Below are 15737 nucleotides of genomic sequence, written 5' to 3' on the forward strand. Positions count from 1 at the left end.
GAAAAAATAGTCCCACCTCGCCCAGGGACAAGCAATTTGACCTGTTTAAATAGTTCACTAATCCATACGTTATAAGTTCCACCCATAGCCCCACCCATAGCTACACCCCGACCCAACCCAACACTAGATTCCCTCCGGTTCCACCGCACCCGCACCATCCCCCCCTCTAACTAACGGCTGCTCTACCTTCCGTGGAGGGGGGCCACACCACGGAGCCCCAAGACGGGTGTCTACACATGCCAGAACACTTTCACACATGCATCGCGACCCATGCGATGTTTCGGTGGCATAGCTACACCCTGAAGGCCACCCCGAATCCTAGTTGACCAGTAGATCTAGCCCTTTGACTTTCGCCGGACGGGCTTTGACCGGTGGACTCTTCCACTTGGTTGCGATAGGTCAGCCCATAGCAACATCCCCGAACACGGTTTGGACCCAACCCAACACTAGATTCCCTCCGGTTCCACCGCACCCGCACCATCCCCCCTCCAAGTGACAGCGGCTCTGCCTTCCGTGGAGGGGGCCACACCATGGAGCCCCAAGACGGGCGTCTACGCATGCCAGAACACTTTCACACATGCATCGGGACCCGTGCGATGTTTCAGTGGCATAGCTACACCCTGAAGGCCACCCCGAATCCTAGTTGACTAGTAGATCTAGCCCTTTGACTTTCTCCGGGCGGGCTTTGACCGGTGGACTCTTTCGCCTGGTTGCGATAGGTCAGCCCATAGCAACATCCCTGAACATGGTTTGGACCCAACCCAACACTAGATTCCCTCCGGTTCCACCGCACCCGCACCATCCCCCCTCCAAGTGACGGCGGCTCTGCCTTCCGTGGAGGGGGCCACACCATGGAGCCCCAAGACGGGCGTCTACGCATGCCAGAACACTTTCACACATGCATCGGGACCCGTGCGATGTTTCGGTGGCATAGCTACACCCCGGCTACACCCCGAAGGCCACCCCGAATCTAGTTGGACCAGTAGATCTAGCCCTTTGACTTTCGCTGGACGGGCTTTGACCGGTGGACTCTTCCACCTGGTTGCGATAGGTCAGCCCATAGCAACATCCCGAACACGGTTTGGACCCAACCCAACCACTAGATCCCTCCGGTTCCATACGCACCAAAACCATCCCCCTCCAAGTTGACGGCTCTGCCTTCCAGTGGAGGGGGGCAAACCACGGAGCCAAGAACGGGCGTCTACGATGCTAGAACACTTCACACATGCATCGGGACCCGTGCGATGTTTCGGTGGCATAGCTACACCCCGAAGGCCACCCGAATCCCAGTTGACCAGTAGATCAAGCCCTTTGACTTTCGCCGGACGGGCTTTGACCGGTGGACTCTTCCACCTGGTTGCGATAGGTCGCCCATAGCAACATCCCGAAACACGGTCTAATCCAACCCAACACTAGATTCCCTCCGGTTTCCACCGCACCCGCACCATCCCTAAGACGGCTGCTCTGCCTGCCGTGGAAGGGGGCCACACCACGGAGGCCCCAAGAACGGGCGTCTAACGCATGCCAGAACACTTTCACACATGCATCGCGACCCATGCGATGTTTCGGTGGCATAGCTACACCCCGAAGGCCACCCCGAATCCCAGTTGACCAGTAGATCTAGCCCTTTGACTTCCGTCGGACGGGCTTTGACCGGTGGACTCTTCCACCTGGTTGTGATAGGTCAGCCCATAGCAACATCCCCGAACACGGTCTGGACCCAACCCAACACTAGATTCCCTCCGGTTCCACCGCACCCGCACCATCCCCCCCTCTAAGTGACGGCTGCTCTGCCTTCCGTGGAGGGGGGCCACACCACGGAGCCCCAAGACGGGCGTCTACGCATGCCAGAACACTTTCACACATGCATCGGGACCCGTGCGATGTTTCGGTGGCATAGCTACACCCCGAAGGCCGACCCCTGAATCCCAGTTGACCAGTAGATCTAGCCCTTTGACTTTCGCCGGACGGGCTTTTGACCGGTGGACTCTTCCACCTGGTTGCGATAGGTCAGCCCATAGCAACATCCCCGAACACGGTCTGGACCCAACCCAACACTAGATTCCTCCGGTTCCACCGCACACGCACCATCCCCCCCTCTATGTGACGCCTGCTCTGCCTTCCGTGAGAGGGGGCCACACCACGGAGCCCCAAAGACGGGCGTCTACGCTATGCCAAGAACACTTTCACACATGCATTGGGGGACCCGTGCGATGTTTCGGTGGCATAGCTACACCCCGAAGGCCACCCCGAATCCAGTTGACCAGTAGATCTAGCCCTTTGACTTTCGCTGGACGGGCTTTGACCGGTGGACTCTTCCACCTGGTTGTGATAGGTCAGCCCATAGCAACATCCCCGAACACGGTCTGGACCCAACCCAACACTAGATTCCCTCCGGTTCCACCGCACCCGCACCATCCCCCCTCTAAGTGACGGCTGCTCTGCCTTCCGTGGAGGGGGGCCACACCACGGAGCCCCAAGACGGGCGTCTACGCATGCCAGAACACTTTCACACATGCATCGGGACCCGTGCGATGTTTCGGTGGCATAGCTACACCCCGAAGGCCACCCCGAATCCCAGTTGACCAGTAGATCTAGCCCTTTGACTTTCGCGGACGGGCTTTGACCGGTGGACTCTTCCACCTGGTTGTGATAGGTCAGCCCATAGCAACATCCCCGAACACGGTCTGGACCCAACCCAACACTAGATTCCCTCCGGTTCCACCGCACCCGCACCATCCCCCCTCTAAGTGACGGCTGCTCTGCCTTCCGTGGAGGGGGGCCACACCATGGAGCCCCAAGACGGGCGTCTACGCATGCCAGAACACTTTCACACATGCATCGGGACCCGTGCGATGTTTCGGTGGCATAGCTACACCCCGAAGGCCACCCCGAATCCTAGTTGACCAGTAGATCTAGCCCTTTGACTTTCGCTGGACGGGCTTTGACCGGTGGACTCTTCCACCTGGTTGCGATAGGTCAGCCCATAGAAACATCCCCGAACACGGTCTGGACCCAACCCAACACTAGATTCCCTCCGGTTCCACCGCACCCGCACCATCCCCCCTCTAAGTGACGGCTGCTCTGCCTTCCGTGGAGGGGGGCCACACCACGGAGCCCCAAGACGGGCGTCTACACATGCCAGAACACTTTCACACATGCATCGGGACCCGTGCGATGTTTCGGTGGCATAGCTATACCCCGAAGGCCACCCCGAATCCTAGTTGACCAGTAGATCTAGCCCTTTGACTTTCGTCGGACGGGCTTTGACCGGTGGACTCTTCCACCTGGTTGCGATAGGTCAGCCCATAGGAACATCCCCGAACACGGTCTGGACCCAACCCAACACTAGATTCCCTCCGGTTCCACCGCACCCGCACCATCCCCCCCTCTAACTGACGGCTGCTCTACCTTCCGTGGAGGGGGGCCACACCACGGAGCCCCAAGACGGGTGTCTACGCATGCCAGAACACTTTCACACATGCATCGCGACCCATGCGATGTTTCGGTGGCATAGCTACACCCCGAAGGCCACCCCGAATCCCAGTTGACCAGTAGATCTAGCCCTTTGACTTTCGCCGGACGGGCTTTGACCGGTGGACTCTTCCACCTGGTTGCGATAGGTCAGCCCATAGCAACATCCCCGAACACGGTCTGGACCCAACCCAACACTAGATTCCCTCCGGTTCCACCGCACCCGCACCATCCCCCCTCCTAAGTGACGGCGGCTCTGCCTTCCGTGGAGGGGGCCACACCATGGAGCCCCAAGACGGGCGTCTACGCATGCCAGAACACTTTCACACATGCATCGGGACCCGTGCGATGTTTCGGTGGCATAGCTACACCCCGAAGGCCACCCCGAATCCCAGTTGACCAGTAGATCTAGCCCTTTGACTTTCGCCGGACGGGCTTTGACCGGTGGACTCTTCCACCTGGTTGCGATAGGTCAGCCCATAGCAACATCCCCGAACACGGTTTGGACCCAACCCAACACTAGATTCCCTCCGGTTCCACCGCACCCGCACCATCCCCCCTCCAAGTGACGGCGGCTCTGCCTTCCGTGGAGGGGGCCACACCATGGAGCCCCAAGACGGGCGTCTACGCATGCCAGAACACTTTCACACATGCATCGGGACCCGTGCGATGTTTCGGTGGCATAGCTACACCCCAAAGGCCACCCCGAATCCTAGTTGACGAGTAGATCTAGCCCTTTGACTTTCGCCGGGCGGGCTTTGACCGGTGGACTCTTCCGCCTGGTTGCCATAGGTCAGCCCATAGCAACATCCGCGAACACGGTCTGAACCCAACCCAACACTAGATTCCCTTCGGTTCCACCGCACCCGCACCATCCCCCCCTCTAAGTGACGGCTGCTCTGCCTTCCGTGGAAGGGGGCCACACCACGGAGCCCCAAGACGGGCGTCTACGCATTCCAGAACACTTTCGCACATGCATCAGGACCCGTGCGATGTTTCGGTGGCATAGCTACACCCCGAAGGCCACCCCGAATCCCCCCTCTAACCAGATTCCCTCCATGTCGATCGTTTCCCCGCTCCGTGACACGGCGGCAGTGACGTCCGTGAGGGGGGCAATCGATATACCATCGGGGCATATGTTTTTTGTTTAGATAAGGCACATTTATGTTGTGAAAAAATACAAAATAATAAATATATAAACTAAAAATAAAAAAATAAAGGTATGCCGACGGCCATAGCTGCGCACACGGAGCTACGATCCCACGGATCGATGACATGGCATTGCACGCGGATTGATGACGTGGCAGATAGCATGGGCTAGGACTATGCCGACGGCTATGCCATCGGCATATCTCTGCCACACCACAGGCCCTCACTCCCTCGGATCGATGACGTGTCGACGGCGCGGATCGGTGATGTTAGCAATTCTATGCCGACGGCCGCCGTTATCCCCCGTCGGCGTAGTTTTGACGCCGTCAAACGGTCGCCGCTAATCGGGTAGGTGGGCCCTTTCTATGCCGACGGCCTCTTCTATGCCGACGGTCCCCGTAGGCGTACCGCGAGCTGTCCCGACGGCCGTAATATGCCGACGGCCCCCGTCGGCATAGATACACACATGCCGACGGCTATTCTACGCCTACGGCCTGCCCTTGGCCGTCGGCATATGTCCATTTATGCCGACGGGCGCCGTCGGCATAGATGAGGCCGTCGGCAACTAGATAATTTCTGGTAGTGTGTGATACATTTAGTAGTCTAGGTCCCAAACTTTTTTGTGCCCCTAAAAATAGGAATAGATATCTTAATTTGTAATGTATGTAATATAGATTTAAAAATCTTCTATATATTTAGAATTTTTTTTCCAATGTAAACCGTGAGCACAAAATTATTAACTTGAGGTATATATAAGTAAAGCAAGGGAATGGTTCTGGTCATATTAACTATTCTAGAATGTACATTTTACACTTCTGTTTTATCAGAATCCATCGATCGAGTATCCATGATCCTTTGCTCAGTGATAATTTCATCAAACTAGCATACAATAAACCACGCAAATCAACATTTTATGTGCATAAGAGATGATTCCCATGAGAGGTGGTTCCATTGATGCATGGAGTCAATTGGACAATTGAGGAGAGCTAACAAAGATTGGGAGCAAACCTTGAACATAGAAGTATTAACTCAAGAAAGATATAAGTACGGCAAGGGAACACACTCTTTGTTTGTAAGTACATGACGTTATATACACCGACACATTCTCCAATATGCATATTTGACCATAACTTTTAGGCTAATGTCTGAAAAAAAATAATGGAAATGGATGTGTTCCAAATATTTTTCATTCAAAATCCATTTGCTCGATTATTCTGTGTGCATGAGTTGTGGGTCGTTCTTATGTAATATAAAGTTGATATATATACATATAATGAATTCTGCTCTAGCAAAACCGATATTTATATCTGTACATGGAATTAATGAGATTCCATACACTTACCATTATGGATAATATATCTATGCCACGGAATTAAAAATTAGAGGCAAGCAAGCTGGCATGTCATTTTGTGAATAATTGATATTAAATCAATATGTTGAGATTAGTTGGAATAATAGAACAAACAATAGTTTTTTTGCAACATATTATATCATCATGTAGGATTGAAGTTCAGATCACCAAGCAGATCGACCATGGGTTTTTTATTTTCTATTTGCACACAGATTATGGCCGCATGCATCTTTCGGATGTAGAGGCCGGGGATGATCCTCCTTTTTCAAAAATAATAATAGAAAATTGCACACAGATTGAAGTTTGAACCTCGAGTAGATTGATTCGTCATTTGTACTGAACCAATAGGTTATCAGTTAGTGAAGTTCACTAGACCTAGCACTATGGAAAACGTATCGACCCAGCCGGTCACATGTATATGATATTACACCAGTACATGACTTTGAAGCTTAGTAAATGGCATAGTAGAAGTCCTTGTTCAAGCAGTTGTTGGCTCTAAGGTAGACATTAAACTAAATCACGAGATGATTGGTACTTTGTACATGATATTAGACCAGTACATGTGATATCCCGGATGAGGCCACTGAATTTCCAGAAAATAGCAGGCCACTTGATTGTACACTTTTTTTTGCGTATAACACACATGTACATGTGAAAGCATTACGCTATTTGTGATACTACATGAGCACAAAAAATAATTAAATTCAATTGCTTAGCTATTATAATTAAAAATATGCAAGTCATGTGTCATCAGTTGCCACACTTCATGATTATGGTTCTTTCTGTTCAAAGTAAAAAGGATGTTGACTTGAGGTAATTTCAATGTGTATGTATATGTTGTATATGGAAGCAGGGGGAAACAAACAATACTAACAAACTGATGCAGTAAGTTAGTATTTGGACCTCATATTTGAATAGTTAGCTTCTTGGTTTTGTCGATGAATATGTGGTATTACAAAGATTTGCATTCTGTAGAAGACAACTCCCTTAAACTGGCTATGTCTAATAAACAGAACACTATCACATTGGTTTTCCAAGATGTCTTAAGGAGCTTTGATACATTTAGCAGTCTAGGTCCCAAACTTTTTTGTGCCCCTAAAAATAGAAATAGATATATTAATTAATTAGTAATGCATGTAATATACATGTAAAAAACTCTTATGTATATTTAGAATTTTGGCTTTGAATGTAAACTTTGAACATAAAATTATTAACTTCGATGTAAATATAAGTACAACAAGTTCTTAACTATTCTAGGATGTACTATTTAGACTTCTTCTGTTTTATTAGAATCCATCGATTGAGTATCGATGATTTTTTGCTTAGTAATAATTTCACCAAGCTAGGATATAATGAACCATGCAAATCAACAATTTTTGTGCATAAGAGATGATCCCAGTGAGAGGTGGTGCCATTGATGCATGTTGTCGATTGGACATTCGAGGAGAGTCAACAAAGATTGGGAGTAAACCTTTAACATAGAAGTATTAACTCAAGGAAAATATAAGTATGGCAAGGGAACACTCTCTTTGTTTGTAAGTACATGATGTTATATACACCGACACATTCTCGAGTGTGCATATTTGACCATATGTCCATAAAAAATAATGAAAATGCATGTAATGCAAATATTTTTCATCCAAAATCCAGCTGCTCGATTATTTCGTGTGCATGAGTTGTGGGTCATTCTTATGCAATATAAAGTTGATACATATAATAAAATTCTGAGTTAGAGGAACATCTAACATTGTACATGATATAACATAACATTGGGTCTTTCTGGGGCACATCTAGATGTGCCCTAATTATTGCACATCTAAGTGACAATCAAACATAAAAAGAATAGAAAAAAGAAAAAGAAAAAGAAAAAAGTAAATACCCGCATGAATCTTCATGTAAAATCATTGACATAGAATTTAGATGTGCTATAGCAAAACCGATATTAAGTATGTACATTGAATTAATTAGGTTCCATACACTTACCATTATGGATAATATATCTATGCCATGGAATTAAAAATTGGAGGTGAGCAAGCTGGCATGTCATTTTAAGAATATTTGATATTAAATCAATATAATGAGATTAGTTGGAATAATAGGAGAAACAATAGTTTTTTTCTTCAAGATATTATATCATCACGTAGGATTGAATTTAAGATCACCAACCAGACTATGTTTTTTTATGTCGTATTTGTACATAGATTGAACTTTGAACCTCGAGTAGATCGATTCGTCATTTGTACTGATCCAATAGATTATCAGTTAGTCGAGTTCACTTGACCCAGAACTATGGAAAACATATTGACCCTGCCGGTCACATGTATATGATATTACACCAGTACATGAATTCGAAGCTTTGTAAATGTTATAGTAGAAGTCCTTGTTCAGGCGGTTGTTGGCTCTAAGGTAGACACCAAACTAAATCACGAGATGATTGGTACTGTGTACAAGATATTAGAACAGTATGCGTGATATCACCTAAGAGGCATCCAAAAAAAATAGCAGGTCACTTGATTGTACATGTGAAAGCATTACGCTATTGTGATATTACATGAGCGCAAAGAGTTAAAGTTTGCATCATGAGACGACCATTTCGATCTTCTTAGTCGGCAAATTGTTTGGCATGGTATTAGTTGTACATAGAATTTATATTTGGTTCATAAGTGAACCAATCCTTGTTAATCAGGGTAATTTGATATGTTGGTCTATGATTTTGAAAGGTAAAAATAAGGATTTGAACCGTGTTTGATCTAAAACCACAAAGTTTCCTTTCCTTAACTTCCAAAGTAACTGCCAAAGCGTGCTGGAATTTGTTTCACTTCTAACTGTCAAGCAGATAAGTTCTACTAATTGTCGGTACATTTTTAACAAAGCAAGCATTTCAAGCTGGCTGTGCTTAAACCTTTCATATACATCTACTTGTCTGCAGATTAAGTGTGTTTGCTTATTTTACTTGTCAATGCAGGGTTATGAAAGGTTCCGGGTTGTAAGAATTGCCGTTTTCAGTACTGAAAGAACATATTCTGGAGCACTTTATTCTTGCTGTCCATATATTGATAAACCTGCATCTCTCTTGAGTTTCTTATACCATTAAGAAACTGAAGCCTTTAACATCAACTTATGTTCCAATTATCAAAATTCCACTTTCTATACTATTGTTTCCAAAATTTGCTGCACTTATTTTACCAAATGTAAATCGTTATATTATTAAGCTTTTTGGTTTTGGATATCCGTACCTATTTCCATCATAAGTTGTATAGTTGACAGATTTATCTGATGAGAGCAAAGCGGCCATCTTTTGTAGTCAGTACCAAGAAAATTGTGGCTTACCACGATACCACACTCAAGCAAGCTCTCTCCTTTCAGGCTGTAAATAGGACTTACTTGGAGGATTGCGCGATATTTTGGAATAGATACAATGTCCCATATCAAGCTTATCATTCTTGTAATCATGAAATGTTTTTAAGAACTTGGTACCATTTCTAGCATGTTATCATAGCAGCAGTTCCTCTTGCATAAGCATTCTAATCTTTACTCAAATTCGCAATAAATTTGTTACTTGCACATGCCTTATATGGCGTCATTCTACTTGATTTAATTTACTAACCGTCTTAGTTAGTATGTCATGTCTTCTAGTCAACAGCTGGTCCCAATACTATTCTAACAACTTTATATTTTATGAATCTTCCAGTCGTTCGATTATTGCTGCTAATGAGCTATAGTGACGACATCACTCCTTACAAAATCCTCGCTGGTCAGCTAATCGTGTTGATGCTACAGTAAACACACTATCATCCATATATTTCATGAACTACTTGCTAGTTTAATTGACCAAGTGAGTCTTAGTTAAAGAAAACTCTTTTTGTGCAGGGCTTGATCATTGGTACTTTTCAGGTTTTACCGTGCTTAAAAAATTTATTTAAAGATCCATTGTGTACTTCTGTACCCAAGAATGATGTTTAACAAACAAGTTTTTCTGATCAGACTGAAATGGACATTTCTCATACCAATTGTTCATGCAAGGCTGCCATGTTATCTAACCCATGTCAGAGATTAACCAAACAGAGCCTAGTGGATTAGAGACCCTAGTGCAATCCCTGGCCATAGGGTATGATAAAATAAGACATTAAACAAAATCTTACCATTCAAAATGGCGACCGGTTCACTTGTATTATTTTGATTGCAGTGGCATTACGAAACTGGCGTGCTCTGAAATAACGGTAAAAATAGTATAAATAAGAAAGCAAACATATGGAAGTTTACACGTCCAAAGAAGCTATATAGTACCTCGACTGTAGAAGCTCATATAGGGTATGACCGGCTCGAAGGTCTTTCGATAATGCTACACTTACGGACCGCTGCTACGGACCAAGCGATACGCGCTGATGTGGAAACGTCCACGTCATCCCCACAGCCCACCCCTCTCGAGCAGAAAACAGCAGAAAAATTACTCGCGCACAACAGCCAGACCGTCCGCCTTCTTCTACCTCGAAAGAAAAGAACAGCCTGCCACCTCCTCGTTTTCCAGACGGGCCGCTCGGATTCCCTCGCTCCACATTGAACAGATGGCCGCTGGGATTCTAGGTCAGGCGGCATCGTTGTCGCAGCAGGTCGCAGCCTAAACTGCTGTCGTGGCAGCCGGTCACCGTCGAAGCTTGAGGACTGAAGGAGGTGAGGTTCTTGCCCCAACATTGTTCAATCTTTGCATCTTCCATCTAACTTTTCTCGATCAGATTACGATTGATTTTTTTCGTTTCAACAGCTGTTGTCGTCGCAGCTGCTCACCGTCAAAGCTTCGACAACGTGGACGACGCTGGGGGTGGAGCTCTTGTGTGCCTAGGCGAGCTCGGGGACTAGAGGAGGTGAGGGTTTTGCCCCAATATTTCGTTATGTTCAATATCTGCACCTTTTATCTAGCTTTTCTTGACCGTGCGGTCGATGTTACTGTATGTTGATCGATTCTTATATTCCTTTCTTCTCTCTGAATCTACATGCCTCTGAATCTACAAGCTTCTGAATCTACATGCCTCTGAATCTGCATGCCTCTGAATCTACATGTCTCTGAATCTACAATATGTTACCATCCCTTATCAGTTTAGTTATATTGCCTTTGAACAATAATAATGTTTAAAGTTTTCTTGATTTATAGAAATGGATGATGGAACTGGTGGTGTTCAAGAATCAAGTGACATGTCGATTTCAAGCGATGATGACACCAATAAGCAACGGAATGAAAGCAATGTGGAACTTGAAAATGACCTTGGTGAAGCTCAACCAGATGCCTTACTTGGAGACCCTAAATTGGGGATGACCTTTGATACTGAGAATGAGGTGCGAGAGTACTACAACAACTACGCTAAAGCAAAGGGCTTTGGTGTGGCAAGAAGAAGCTCAAACAATGATGATAATGGACAGCTGAAGTATCTTACACTTTCGTGCTCTCGGTATGGTAAGACTCAGTCCAGATCAAGAAATATGTTGAAACCAAATCCAACAACCGGGTTAGGATGTAAAGCTAAAATCAATATTACCCGTGGTCCTGATGGGAAGTTTCATCTTTCAACTGTCATTTTAGATCATAATCATACATTAAGTCCACACAAGTCTCGGTTATTCAGATGCAATCAAAAGTTAGACTTCCATGTGAAGCGAAGGCTTGAGCTGAATGACCGGGCTGGAATTCGAGTAAACAAGAACTTCAATTCTTTTGTTGTGGAAGCAAATGGTCATGAGAACCTAACTTTTGGTGAGAAGAATGCTCGCAATTTTCTAGAGAAAACAAGAAGGTTGAAACTTGGCAGAGGTGATGCTGAAGCGGTTCGTGATTATTTTGTCAAGATGCAATCCGACAACCCAAATTTTTTCAGTGTCATGGACCTTGATGATGAATCTCGACTAAGGAATGTCTTTTGGGCTGATGCAAGAAGTAGAGCAGTGTATGACTCTTTTCATGATGTCGTTAGTTTTGACACAACATATTTGACGAACAAATATGATATGCCTTTTGCTTGTTTTGTCGGAGTGAATCATCATGGACAATCAGTTTTTCTTGGATGTGCTCTATTATCAAATGAAGATACCGAAACATTTGTTTGGTTATTTCAAGCATGGCTCACATGTATGTCAAATCTCCATCTAAAAGCTATTGTAACCGATCAAGCAAAAGCAATTCAGAATGGTGTGGAAAGAGTTTTTCCAGAATCTCGATATAGATGGTGTTTGTGGCATATAATGAAAAAGATACCCAAGAAGTTTGGTGGATATGATGAGTATGATCACATTAAGGCTGCTATTGGCAAGGCAGTTTATGATTCATTAACAATTACAGAGTTTGAAGTTGCTTGGATGCATATGCTTGAGAAGTATGATCTTGGTGATAACGAATGGCTTAAAGGGCTTTACCGCCATAGGCACCGATGGGTTCCAGCATTTGTGAAAGATGCCTTTTGGGCAGGTATGTCTACTACACAACGTAGTGAGAGTATGAATGCCTTCTTCGATGGGTATGTTAATGCAAAAACTACATTGAAGCATTTTGTTAGCCAATATGAGAATGCTCTTCGTGATAAAGTTGAGAAGGAGAATATTGCTGATTTCAACTCTTTCAATTCAACCATACCTTGCATCACACACTTTGATATCGAGAAGCAATTTCAATCAATCTATACAAATTCGAAGTTCAAAGAATTTCAAGAAGAGCTAACACACAAGATGTATTGTGATCGGAAGTTAATATAAAAAAAAAGGGCAATGGAAACATATGAAATAACTGAGGATGTGCTGATTGACAAAGAAAAATGGTGGAGAAAAGATATTGTGTACCATGTACAATTCAGTGAGGAAGAGTTTGAAGTTAAGTGTCCATGTCGCCACTTTGAGTTCAGGGGGATTCTCTGTAGGCATGTGTTATGTGTGCTCACTCACAAGAAAATCAAGGAGGTTCCTCCACAATACATTCTTGATTGGTGGAGAAAAAATGTGAAAAGAAAACATAACTTCATCAGATGCACATATGGCGGCATGGAAGATACTCCTGTTGCAAATCGTTTTGATAGATTGTGCAACAGTTTCTACCCAGTTGCAGAGATAGGCGCCATGTCAGATGATTCATGCAATTCATTGATTGAAGATCTCTGCACCTTGAAAATTAAGTACTCTAGCAACTCAAGTTCTGAAAATAATAAGGATCAGGTTAGTGCACCAAAAGATCAATTGCAGGAAGAGGCGCCTTCTGATGGGAAGACAACAAGTAAAACTATACTAAGTCCAATAGCTGTTAGATGTGTTGGACGTCCTCCTTCATTGAGAAAAAAATCCAAGGTTGATAAGCTTATTCGTCAAGCAAATGAAAAGAAGAAGAAAGCTGAACTAAGGGAGAAGAAAAAGGCTGCACAAGAAGAGAAGAAGGCTGCACAAAAGGAAGCTGAACAAAAGGTATTCTCCCTATATTATGTTTTTATTCTGTGAAAATAATAACCCAAACTCGTGCGTGTTTTCTTACTAAGTATTTATTTCAAGCTCGCTCCATGAATTTGAAAAAGAAAATGTCCAATAAAAAAAGGAAATCATCACAGGATGATATTGTAGAACAAGATGACCAAACTTGTAGTAGCATGGCTGAGGTATGCTTATTTCTCACATTTTTATTTCTAGTAAACTCTTAAACATCCATGTAATTTTATCACTTTCTTTGGAGCAGAAATCATTTGACTTGGGCATTACCAATGGCGACATAAATCCACCCCAAGGATCAACTACAGTATCACTTGGAGGTTCATCGACAATGGTTATGCCCCAAATTCTCAGAGAATATACAAGTATGCTGTTTCAAGTTCAGCAAGGATCGACTGTAGTGCCTAATTCTGCAGCATTACACTTCAATGAAAATTAAGGGCTCGACGATATGATGGACCAGAGTTTGGACATGATTTACGTAGTTTGAAGATGTTGGATGCAATATTTTGTATGAACTTGTCAACTTTAATGTAATACCTGATACCTGATAGGCACCAGGGCACTAGAAAAGTAGACGGATTTATGTTTTGTCATTCTTGTTTCGGCCCAAGGGACTTGAATTTGTCTCTGTTATATGGTTCAAGTATTAGTTGATTCCACTTTCAGTTCCAGTTCAAATGATTAGGTGATTCTTTCATGTCGATCCTAGCAGAAACATCAGCAGAAAATACTCTTTCAGTCTCAATAACACAATGACAGAATGTAAGAGGCAAGAATATGATGAAACCCACTTTTGTATTGATCTCAACCAAGTACATGAGTGCACGAACGTGCTAGTCAGTCGTGGCTAACTAAATCCCTGAATAAGGAGATATGTTTACAATGTACAACATCACGGAACAACAACAATATATAGGGATGTTTCCAACAGACATATTTCTTACTGAACTGCCTTGATTTTGTGCCCTTTCTGCATCAGCTGCTGGTGATGCTTACAACTTTTGGATAATTCTGCTGGATCCTGAAGATGTTCACAGGGAGGGCACTAGCTGATGGTATGTTCAGAGAAGGATTGAGTCTGCACTTGTTTGCAGAGATGACATGTCCTGACAAGATATACACTGGCAACCATATGATAGTGTTGATGATGCAAGATTGAACAATATATTGGCTTGTTTAGCTTTTGTTATCAGAATCTGCATCTTGTGTGGTACTGTTTCATCACGCATCTAACATAGCTCTGAATCTGTCAAGCAAAAAGTAACATCATCAGACAACCAAGGGACATGGGCAATTTCACACAACATGCAGGATATTTGCGATTTTAGTTGCTCGACATGACAAAATGGAGGACCTCGCCGTGGCACAATCTGGCCAAGAGTTCGCGCCGCCGCAGCCGACGACCAATAGCTCGCGCCGCCGTCGCCGGAGACCAAAGATCTCGCGTCGTAGCCGCCGGAGACCAAGAGCTCGTGAGCGCCGCCCGCGTACGACTTAGCGCGCTGACCCTCGCCATGTCACGCCGCCGCTGATCTTGGGGAACATCCTCTCCGCCGCTAGCAATCGGCCGTCGCCGTCGCGTCGCCCGGGAGAGAAAGGGGATGAGCGGACGGTCTGGCTGTTGTGCGCGAGTAATTTTTCTGCTGTTTTCTGCTCGAGAGGGGTGGGCTGTGGGGATGACGTGGACGTTTCCACATCAGCGCGTATCGCTTGGTCCGTAGCAGCGGCCCGTAAGTGTAGCATTATCTGTTTGCCTACCATCCACGGGAGGGCAGCTGGAGGAGGGAGAATCTTTTCAAGCTCGATGACCCTGCGTTGCCCCCTCGCCACAACTCCATTGGGACCAGCCTCCATTGACCACACAGAGAGTTTAGTCTCCTCCATGGCCGCAAATACCAGTGCACCGTCTTCCTCCCCCATGAGTATACCGCGCGCCTGGTCCTGCAAATTAATCAGTGAAAGTTCCTGCTCGCCTACATTGTACACCACCATTCTCATGCTCCAGTAGCCCCACTTGACGGCGAAGTAAACTTTCTTTCCCACAACCGCGGTGGGCCCATTCTCTTCAATGGCGTAGGGATGGATGACGCTAGGGCTGGACGTACGAGCGAGCATTTTAGCTCGGCTCGAAGCTCGTTCTAGCTCGGCCCGACTGGGCTCGGCCCGACAACTAAAAAGGACGAGCCGAGCTGGAAATATAGGCCTGTTCAGCGACTGAGCCGAGCCTGTTTTCGCTCGGTCCAGCTCGGTGGCCCGTTTCGTCGCACACTCAAATTTTAAGATTCCGCAGCCCAGCGCTACACGAGCA

General features: G+C 45.5%; 1 long non-coding RNA gene and 1 pseudogene across 1 annotated transcript; one reads left to right on the forward strand and one right to left on the reverse strand.

Annotated features, from left to right (window-relative positions):
* Positions 1-10819: 10819 nt before the first annotated feature.
* Positions 10820-14022, forward strand: LOC125554181 (annotated as a pseudogene).
* A 185-nt stretch (positions 14023-14207) lies between these two features.
* Positions 14208-15062, reverse strand: LOC125554182. The gene is made up of 2 exons (XR_007304339.1): positions 14784-15062; positions 14208-14675 (listed from the first exon to the last, which is right to left on the reverse strand). It is a non-coding gene; the product is annotated as an uncharacterized LOC125554182 (long non-coding RNA).
* Positions 15063-15737: the final 675 nt, after the last annotated feature.

This window comes from Triticum urartu, chromosome 4 (assembly GCF_003073215.2).
Source record: "Triticum urartu cultivar G1812 chromosome 4, Tu2.1, whole genome shotgun sequence".
Taxonomy (NCBI): domain Eukaryota; kingdom Viridiplantae; phylum Streptophyta; class Magnoliopsida; order Poales; family Poaceae; genus Triticum; species Triticum urartu.